At 42.6% G+C, this 11,005-nt stretch overlaps 1 long non-coding RNA gene across 1 annotated transcript; it reads right to left on the bottom strand.

Annotated features, from left to right (window-relative positions):
• Nucleotides 1-3,688: 3,688 nt before the first annotated feature.
• On the bottom strand, nt 3,689-10,207 carry LOC134105364 (uncharacterized). Its single transcript, XR_009942497.1, has 3 exons — nt 9,460-10,207; nt 4,545-4,616; nt 3,689-4,446 (listed from the first exon to the last, which is right to left on the bottom strand). It is a non-coding gene; the product is annotated as an uncharacterized LOC134105364 (long non-coding RNA).
• Between the last annotated feature and the right edge of the window lie 798 nt (nt 10,208-11,005).

The following is an 11,005-nucleotide window of genomic DNA, read 5'->3' as shown; positions in this document are numbered from 1 at the left end:
TATTCTCGCACGTCGGGGTGGGGCGGCGGTCGGCCGGGCGCGCGGGTCAAAAAGAGACTAAGGAGACAAAATAAATCACTCTCGGGGCTGGCATTCAAACCTGACTCTGTGGTCTCATGAACGGAATCCACCAAGACAAGGCTACTGCCGAGCTGCAAAAGGCCTGCAAAAAGTTGACAAGTCACATCAGGAGTCTTAATAAATAGCTTGAGGCGATGTACAAAGTGCAAAACCGAAATAGAGGTGAAAAAAAAAGGTCTTCCGCACCTGGAATCGAACCCGCATCTCCAGCGCCGGGGGCCGAGTGCTCTACAGATGTGCTATCTGCTCTGATACAATTTTATACTTCGAAACGTCCCTCAAATAGGATTGGTGACTCTCTTTCAAATCTACAGGGAATATTCACACTAATAGAGTTATAACTGACTTCCTGTTTGTTTTAGAGCATAGTCCTCAGAGACTTTTGCTTCAGTGAGCAGAGCAGAGACAGTTTATGGAGATCGCAGAGTAAACGTGTTTGCATCTCCACCAGTATGTGGCAGAATACGAGTATTTAAACCATAGATGTAATTATATTAAAGTGTCTGTTAGCTGCCCCGCTACCACAAGCGCCCCACGTCAGCTGTTCGCATTAACTCAGCATGTACCGAACCATATTCTCATGTAAAAAAACTAAACATGACAAATTAAATCACTGCTCCTGCATACTGAACAAATATTACATCCTGGATTCATTAAATACATTTTAAGTCACATCAGGAGTCTTATTAAATAAGTTGTGGCGATGTACAAAGTGCAAAACCGAAATAGAGGTGAAAATAAAAAGATCTGCCGTGCTGGGAATCGAACCCGCATCTCCAGCGCCGGGGGCCGAGTGCTCTACAGATGAGCTATCTGCTCTGATACAATTTTATACTTCGAAACGTCCCTCAAATAGGATTGGTGACTCTCTTTCAAATCTACAGGGAATATTCACACTAATAGAGTTATAACTGACTTCCTGTTTGTTTTGGAGCATAGTCCTCAGAGACTCTTTTAAGTCTCTCTGTAATACATTTTCTCAAAAACCACCGTACTTGTAAGTCAAACAGAGTGCCGGCGCCGCTTCGTCGAAAACTTCCAGGGGGCGCAATGGAGGCAATTATTAACTTTTGATCCAAAACTCCACATCAAGTCTGTAAAGACCATCACTAAGGACACTCACAGAGGTTTTCAAGAGTTTTGGAGTTTGCCAAGGCTCAGAAGATGTGCTCGAACTTTCATGCGAGGATGGCGTCGTCACGGCAACAAAGTTTGTCCAAAACTCCCAATATTCACGGTGACCAATCATCACAGTACTAAGGCTTATATCCCCAGATTTGAAGTGGATCAGATTAAAGGGCTATGAAATGGACATCTGAGTGTAGAAATTTCGCATTGACCTAGGCCAATAGGTGGCGCTATACTTTTTCGAAAATCTTTTCATGGCAATACTTATAGGCCTACACAAGCATCATGAATTAAAATTTCTAGCCAGAAATATCAATGTTCCTTGGAGTTATACCATTTTACATATTTGAGGAAAATCGTCAAAAATCGTCCAAACTGCACGCAAGCTCACGCCCAGGTAGTTTTATGAAAACTCTTGATTTTAATAACTTTTGACCCCAAGGGGGTCAGGATCAACTGGCCCGATTTTGAAATCGATCGGATTTAAACTCTCGGAGGAGTTCGTTCGTTTGTAAAACCAAAATACGGTGGAAATTGCGAAAAAAAGGCCAAAATACAGTAAATCACCATAGCGCCCCCTAATGTTCGATTTTTTTTTAATTCTCAGGGGAAGTTCTACAACCCAATGTGAACATGCCCTAAAGATTTGGTGGCGACAGGCCTTTTACTTTTAAAGTTATTGGTCTTTCCTTTTTAGGCCACACCCCCGACAACTTGATTGGTCCATCAATTAAAAACTAAATTAGATATCAACAAGCTTTTGATAACTTTTGATGGCATTGAGCCAATGATCATTTTGGTGAAGATTTCGTCAAAATCGGACGAAGCGTCTGGGAGGAGTTCGCAAAAACGTGTTTTTCACAAAATTCAAAATGGCGGCCATAAAACGGTAGGCGCATTTGCATACCATGATTGACTTTTTTGTAGAGCACATCCAAGAGCACCTGTGTGCAAAATTTCAAGTCAATCCGTAAAAGTGGACAAAAATGTCCCCAGAGGCAGCACTTTAGGGGGCGCTAGAGAGCACTTTTTTTCATCGCCAAATTGCGCGACCCCAAGAATATATAAATTTTTCGCACTTCTGAAGCGCACGCAAAAATTCAAGAGTTTTTGAACATGGCAAAGGCCCCAAAAGTGCGATTGAAGTGGTGAAATAATAAGAATAATAATAATAATAAGAAGAATTCTTGCAATTTCAATAGGGCTTTCGCCCGACTTTCAGTCGGCTCAGGCCCTAATTAAAGCTGCAAGCAGCGATGAACGGGCCTTCGCCTATTCTCGCACGTCGGGGCGGGGCGGCGGTCGGCCGGGCTCGCGGGTCAAAAAAGACTAAAGAGACTAAACAAATCACTCTCGGGGCTGCCATTCAAACCTGAATCTGCGGCCTCGCGAACGGAATCCACCGACACCAGGCTGTTGCCGAGCTGCAAGAGACCTGCAGAGTAATTGTTACGGGTCTCGGGCACGATGACCACAATAAGTATCACAGCAACACTTGTCTCGTTCTCCAGTTTGCGTCTGTATAATTGATTCAACACATATACACATCCAGTGCATTTTTCTTGTCCTGTATATCTTAGATATCATAAATGCAGTCTCATTTAAGGTTAATTCCCAGAAATATCCACCTGTAATTACCTTAGCTGTTATTACGGCCTACTATAGTTCCCATTGACCAACTACATAAGGGATATTTCCACACCATGTTGACTATGATAAACGTATACAACTCTTATTCACATATGGACATTGCACTTTAGAATGTATATTCATTAACTCAGCATGTACCAAACCATATTGTCATGTAAAAAAACCAAAACATGACCAAACATGACTAAATAAATCACTGCCCTTGCATACTGAACAAATATTGCATTCTGGATTCATTTAAAGTCACATGAGGAGTCTTGTGCATGCCAAGAATCAAACCCTGGTTTACTGCGCCAGGGGCCAACGCTCTGCAGATGACCTATATGGTCCAATACAATTTCACAATCGAAACGTCACTCAAATAGGATTGGTGCCTCTCTTGCAAAAATACAGCGAATTTTAATACTTAAATGAGAGCTAAAGGAGAAAATAAACGCAGTAGGTCACATAAGTTCTGTCGGATGTTCAAGTTGCCCAGAAGGATGAGCGGCGAGCTGTCATCTGGAAGTTGTAACTCTTCCATTCGTTGTAGAAGTAAATAACTTCTTCTCTGGAAGGATCATTTTCCGCTGTGGTCCAGTCAACTTTGCCATGATTGTGACGCCAACCTGTGCCGTGTGCTGGAAGAAAAAAAGAAGGCCAAATTATTACATCGATATGTAATGGAATGCTGTTGTAAGAACACAGGAAGAAGGCTTTTACATTACATGTCATTTAGCTGACGCTTTTATCCAAAGCGACGTACAATAAGTGCATTTCCACATAGAGATACAAACTCAGAAGAACAAGTAACAAGAAAGTACATTTTTTATTAACTAAGCAGTTTCAAAACATGTTAAAGATAAGTGGCATTATAAGTACAATTTAAGTGCTACCATTTGTTAGTGCTACGGTTTGCTAGTGTTTTAGTCAAGGTAGAGTCTAAAAAGGTGTGTCTTGAGTTTTCGACGGAAGATGGAGAGGCTCTCTGCAGTCCTGATGTCATCAGAGAGCTCGTTCCACCATCTGGGAGCCAGGACAGCAAAGAGTCGCGATCTCGTCGAGTGCTTTTCTCTCAGTGAGGGAGGAACAAGCAGCGTGGCAGATGCAGATCGGAGTGTGTGGGTTGGGATGTAGGGTTTAACCATGTCCCGGATGTAGACTGGTCCCGATCCATTCACAGCGTGGTACGTCAGTACCAATGCTTTGAACTGGATGCGGGGAGCCACTAGTAACCAATGAAGAGAACGGAGAAGCGGTGTGGTGTGGGAGTATTTCAGAAGGTTGAAGACCAGTCGAGCTGCTGCATTCTGGATGAGCTGCAGTGGTCGTATGGCGGTAGCAGGGAGACCCGCCAGCAGAGAGTTACAGTAGTCGAGGCGAGAGATGACAAGAGCCTGAATCTGTACCTGCGCCGCCTTCTGAGTGAGAAGGGGTCGTATTCTCCTGATGTTAACGGTGTTCGCCAAAGTTAACAGTCAGGTCCTGAGTGGGCGAGTTTTTTCCAGGGAAGAGAAGTAGTTCAGTCTTGTCGGGGTTGATCTTCAGGTGATGGGCGGACATCCACTGGGAGATGTCAGTCAGACATGCAGAGATCCGTGCCGCCACCTGAGTGTCCGAGTCGGGGAAGTAGAGAATTAGTTGGGTGTCTGTGTTTTACAATTATGCAGACAGAACAAAATATACATAAAGAAATGCTTTCCCACCTCGCTGGAGTTGAAAGCCACGTGTCCAATGTGCCATTCCCATTGATGGTGGCATGACTTTGCACGTGGCATCTGAAAGTATTTGAGCACCAACATGTATTATCAGAATACGATTAGGGCTGTCAACAGATTATAGACAATTAACTAGTTAATCACACATTTTGTAAAACATTTATCTTGATAACAATATTTTTTTCTCTTATATTAACTGTTTACAGTTTAGTAATTTGTTGTTTCAACTCCATAATGAGCTTGACGTGTGTATATTATTTCATTGGAATGAGGGGCATATTAATCATATCATTTAATGTTAGATTCATGCTCATTGTGAAGGAAATAAATATATAACATTGAAAAGCATTGAAGACGCACATTACATTACGTGTCATTTAGCTGACGCTTTTAAACAACAAAGTAGTTAGTTAGCTGCTGCGAGTAGTAGTGTGTAAATAAAGTGATTCAATCGGGCCAAGTTATTTAGGGCACACGGAAACGTAAACAAAGTGGCGCTAATAGCGTGAAGAGGGGTCTTTTATTCCCGTGAAGCTACCGTAGTTAGCTTTACAGGAACAAAATACGTATGCTAGTTGATGTTCTTCAAGCATAGCATAGGCTGCCCTGGGCTGTGCTAAATAGTGCACAGCAGCCACAGCCGGCAGTAAACTCAAATTAGTGTGACAAATCTGCTCTAAAGTGTAGTTATTTAAGTCAATAACCTCAGCAAATAGAGTAATCTGAACCACTTTGTTCGTTAGATCAGCCGGAGACGCGGAAAAAAAGAGATGTTTGTGACGGGACGTCCCTTAAGCAGCTAATAGCACCGAATTAGTGTTAGCATGTTTACAGTATCCCCGCTATTTAAGTGGGTAAGACTGAAGAACGCACAAGGAAAAAGTCATCACTCACCTACCAAAGCGTTTCCACTTGGTTTAGTCCGTTTGGATTTAAGCATAGGTGTGTAGCTAGCAGTTTAAAATATAAAATACGGACTTGATACGAGCTGCAGCTGTTCAACGCCGGGGCTTCAATGGCGACCTCTCGCGATAACAGCATTAACTCACGCGACACTACGAGCCGCCCTCTACTCTGCGCATGTCCGTCAACAAAGACTGCTGGGTAATTGAGTTCTTTAACGTAACAGTTCCCCGTAACATCTAGTAAAATCCCAAAACGTGTTTGCATCTCCACCCGTATGTGGCAGAATACGTGTATTTAAATTCAGATGTAAATATATTGAACTGTCCGTGTTATTTTTCTAGGTTAGATGTGTCAAACTCGCGACACGCTGGCGAACGGCTGCACCGTCCAGACCGTACCGGGCTGCAACGCCAGCTCCACACATACGGCAGCTGTGCCCAGCAGCCGTATGTGGCTGAAACGAGTGTGACACAGCTGCTCTAACGTGTACAGTTATTTAATAACCTCAGCAAGGAGAGTAAACTGAATCATTTTGTCCGTTAGATCAGCCGGACACACGTTTAAAAAAAGAAGAAAAAAAAAAAAAGTATGATCTCGTCGGGAGTCGATCTCACGACCATTGCATCGGGGGGCCAACACCTTACTCACTGAGCTATTCTTCCAGATGGATGTGAGAATTCGAAAAGTCACTGAAATAGGATTGGTCACTCTCCGCCAAAAATTGAGGTAATATTCACACTAAAAAAATTATAACTGCCTTCCTGTTTGTTTTAGAGAAAATTCCTCAGAGACTTTTTTAAGTCTCCCTTTAATACATTTGGTAAAAAATCAGCGGACTTGTCGGTCAAACAGGGTGCGGGCGGGGCTTCGTCAAAATCTTCCAGGGGGCGCAATGGAGGCAATTTTTCACTTTTGATCCAAAACTGCACATCAGGTCTGTAAAGGTCATCACGTAGGATACTCACAGAGGTTTTCAAGAGTTTTGGAGTGTGCCGAGGCTCAGAAGATGTGCTTGAACTTTCATGCAAAGATGACGTCGTCACAGCAACAAAGTTGGTCCAAAACTCCCAATTCTCACTGTGAGCCATCGTCACCGTCTTACGTCTTATATTCCCAGATTTGAAGTTGATCACATTAAAGGGCTAGGAAATGGACATGTAAATGTAGAAACTTTGCATTGACCTAAGCCAATAGGTGGCGCTATACTTTTTCGAAAATCACTGCATGGCATTACTTAAAGGCCTACACAAGCATCATGAATATACATTTATAGCCAGAAATATCAATGTTCCTTGGAGTTATACCATTTTACATTTTTGAGAAAAATCGTCAAAAATCGTCCAAACTGCACGCAAGCTCACGGCCAGGTAGTTTTATGAAAACTCTTGATTTTAATAACTTTTGACCCCAAGGGGGTCAGGATCAACTTGCCCGATTTTGAAATCGATCGGATTTAAACTCTCTGAGGAGTTCGTTCGTTTGTAAAACCAAAATACGGTGGAAATTGCGAAAAAAAGGCCAAAATACAGTAAATCACCATAGCGCCCCCTAATGTTCGATTTTTTTTTAATTCTCAGGGGAAGTTCTAGGACCCAATGTGAACATGTCCTAAAGATTTGGTGGCGACAGGCCTTTTACTTTTTAGGTTATTGTTCTTTCCTTTTTAGGCCACACCCCCGACAAATTGATTGGTCCATCAATTAAAAACCCAATGAGATATCAACAAGCTTTTAATAACTTTTGATGGCTTTGAGCCAATGATCATTTTGGTGAAGATTTCGTCAAAATCGGACCAAGCGTCTGGGAGGAGTTCGCAAAAACGTGTTTTTCACAAAATTCAAAATGGCGGACATAAAACGGTAGGCGCATTTGCATACCATGATTGACTTTTTTGTAGAGCACATCCAAGAGCACCTGTGTGCAAAATTTCAAGTCAATCCGTAAAAGTGGACAAAAATGTCCCCAGAGGCAGCACTTTAGGGGGCGCTAGAGAGCACTTTTTTTCATCGCCAAATTGCGCGACCCCAAGAATATATAAATTTTTCGCACTTCTGAAGCGCACGCAAAAATTCAAGAGTTTTTGAACATGGCAAAGGCCCCAAAAGTGCGATTGAAGTGGTGAAATAATAATAATTAAAGCTGCAAGCAGCGATGAACGGGCCTTCGCCGATTCTCGCGCGTCGGGGTGGGGCGGCGGTCGGCCGGGCTCGCGGGTCAAAAAAGACTAAAGAGACTAAACGAATCACTCTCGGGGCTGCCATTCAAACCTGAATCTGCGGCCTCGCGAACGGAATCCACCGACGCCGGGCTGTTGCCCCGCTGCAAAAGACCTGCGGAGTAATTGTTACGGGTCTCGGGCACGATGACCACAATAAGTATCACAGCAACACTTGTCTCGTTCTCCAGTTTGCGTCTGTATAATTGATTCAACACATATACACATCCAGTGCATTATTCTTGTCCTGTATATCTTAGATATCATAGATGCAGTCTCAATCAAGGTTAATTCCCAGAAATATCCACCTGTAATTACCTTAGCTGTTATTACTGCCTACTATAGTTCCCATTGACCAACTACATAAGGGATATTTCCACACCATGTTGACTATGATAAACGTATACAACTCTTATTCACATATGGACATTGCACTTTAGAATGTATATTCATTAACTCAGCATGTACCAAACCATATTGTCATGTAAAAAAACCAAAACATGACCAAACATGACTAAATAAATCACTGCCCTTGCATACTGAACAAATATTGCATTCTGGATTCATTTTAAGTCACATGAGGAGTCTTGTGCATGCCAAGAATCAAACCCTGGTTTACTGCGCCAGGGGCCAACGCTCTGCAGATGACCTATATGGTCCAATACAATTTCACATTCGAAACGTCACTCAAATAGGATTGGTGCCTCTCTTGCAAAAATACAGCGAATTTTAATACTTAAATGAGAGCTAAAGGAGAAAATAAACGCAGTAGGTCACATAAGTTCTGTCGGATGTTCAAGTTGCCCAGAAGGATGAGCGGAGAGCTGTCATCTGGAAGTTGTAACTCTTCCATTCGTTGTAGAAGTAAATAACTTCTTCTCTGGAAGGATCATTTTCCGCTGTGGTCCAGTCGACTTGGGTCTTTGCCACGATTGCCCGCGGTGAAGCCCACCTGTGCCGTGTGGTGGAAGAAAAAAAGAAGGCCAAATTATTACATCCATCGACAGTCACACGATATGGAATGCTGTTGTACGAATGCGGGAAGAAGTCTTTTACAATTATGCAGACAGAACAAAATATACATAAAGAAATGCTTTCCCACCTCGCTGGAGTTGAAAGCCACGTGTCCCATGTGCCATTCCCAGTGATGTCCTCAGACTGGTGGCATGACTTTGCACGGGCCATCTGAAAATATTTGAGCACCAACGTGTATTATCAGAATACGATTATGGCTGTCAACAGATTATAGACAATTGACTAGTTAATCACACGTTTTGAAAACATTTATCTTGATTACAATATTTTTTTCTCTTATATTAACTGTTTACAGTTTAGTAATTTGTTGTTTCAACTCCATAATGAGCTTGACGTGTGTATATTATTTCTGTGGAATGAGGGGCATATTAATCATATCATTTAATGTTAGATTCATGCTCATTGTGAAGGCAATAAATATATAACATATTGAAAAGCATTGAAGACGCACAATACATTACGTGTCATTTAGCTGCGCCCGGCTGCACGCTGCGGGCAGATTATAGACAATGAAGTTAAACAACAAAGTAGTTAAGTTAGCTGCTGCGAGCACGGTTCTACTCAAAGTGTGTAAATAAAGTGATTCAATCGGGCCAAGTTATTTAGGGCACACGGAAACGTAAACAAAGTGGCGTTAATAGCGTGAAGAGGTGTCTTTTGACGCTGTAAAGCTACCGTAGTTAGCTTAGCTAAAAGACGTATGCTGGGTGAGACTGGAGAACGCACAAGGAAAACGTAATCACTCACCGTCAAAGGCGTTTCCACTTCGTTGAGTACATGTGGACGTAAGCACCGGTGTGTAGTTAGCAAGCTGGCTGACTGGCTGCTCCATCCGGCAGCCGCTAGCTCCACTCGCTATCCCAGTTAGCTGTCCGTGCCGTCGAGCAGATATAACAAGCCCTTAAACAAAACGTACCTCACTGGCTGCACACATCCAAGAGGGAATGAGAACACTTTGCTTACATCCACATAGTAGTAATAGTTCCTGAAGTATAGGTGTGTAGTTAGCAGTTTAAAATACGGAGCGGTGATACTTTGCCTGTTCAACACAAAACCGGAACATGCGCAGACTACGTGCGCGGCTGTGCGCACGTAGTCTGCGCATGTCCGTCAACCAAGAATAGGGAATTCTGGGTGATGAAGTTCTTTAACTTAAAATTTCCCCGTAACATCTATTTACATCACCAAACGTGTTTGCATCTCCACCCGTATGTTGCAGAATACGTGTATTTAAATCCAGATGTAAATATATTGAACTGTCCGTGTTATTTGTCTAGGTTAGATATGTCAAACCCGCGACACGCTGCCAAACGGCTGCGCCGTGAGCCAGCTGTCCTGCATCAGCCTTACCTTCTTCTGTCAGCTGTATGCGCGGCCACGGAGCAGTTTCTGGCCTTAAACTGAAACGAGTTTGACATACCTGCTCTTAAGTGTACAAAGTCCATAACCTCAGCAAGGAGAGTAAACTGAATCATTTTGTTCGTTAGATCAGAAGACACGCGTTTAAAAAGAGGAGGAAAAAAAAAAAAAATTGATTTCGCCGGGACACGATCTCACGACCATAGGATCGGGGGGCGGTTTCTTACCAGGAGAGCTAAACCTTCTGATGGGTTTGAGAATTCGAAAACTCACTGAAATAGGATCGGTCACTCTCCGCCAAAAATACAGGAAATATTCACACTAAAAAAATTATAACTGCCTTCCTGTTTGTTTTAGAGAAAATTCCTCAGAGACTTTTTTAAGTCTCCCTTTAATACATTTGGTAAAAAATCAGCGGACTTGTCGGTCAAACAGGGTGCGGGCGGGGCTTCGTCAAAATCTTCCAGGGGGCGCAATGGAGGCAATTTTTCACTTTTGATCCAAAACTGCACATCACGTCTGTAAAGGTCATCACGTAGGATACTCACAGAGGTTTTCAAGAGTTTTGGAGTCTGCCGAGGCGCAGAAGATGTGCTTGAACTTTCATGTGAATATGTCGTCGCCACAGCAACAAAGTTGGTCCAAAACTCCCAATTCTCACTGTGAGCCATCGTCACAGTCTTACGTCTTATATTCCCAGATTTGAAGTTGATCAGATTAAAGGGCTAGGAAATGGACATGTAAATGTAGAAACTTTGCATTGACCTAAGCCAATAGGTGGCGCTATACTTTTTCGAAAATCACTGCATGGCATTACTTAAAGGCCTACACAAGCATCATGAATATACATTTATAGCCAGAAATATCAATGTTCCTTGGAGTTATACCATTTTACATTTTGGAAAAAAATCTTCCAAAATTGTCCAAACTGCAC

Source organism: Pungitius pungitius, chromosome 15 (assembly GCF_949316345.1).
Source record: "Pungitius pungitius chromosome 15, fPunPun2.1, whole genome shotgun sequence".
Taxonomy (NCBI): Eukaryota; Metazoa; Chordata; class Actinopteri; order Perciformes; family Gasterosteidae; genus Pungitius; species Pungitius pungitius.
This window is presented reverse-complemented; position numbering and strand designations above follow the sequence as displayed.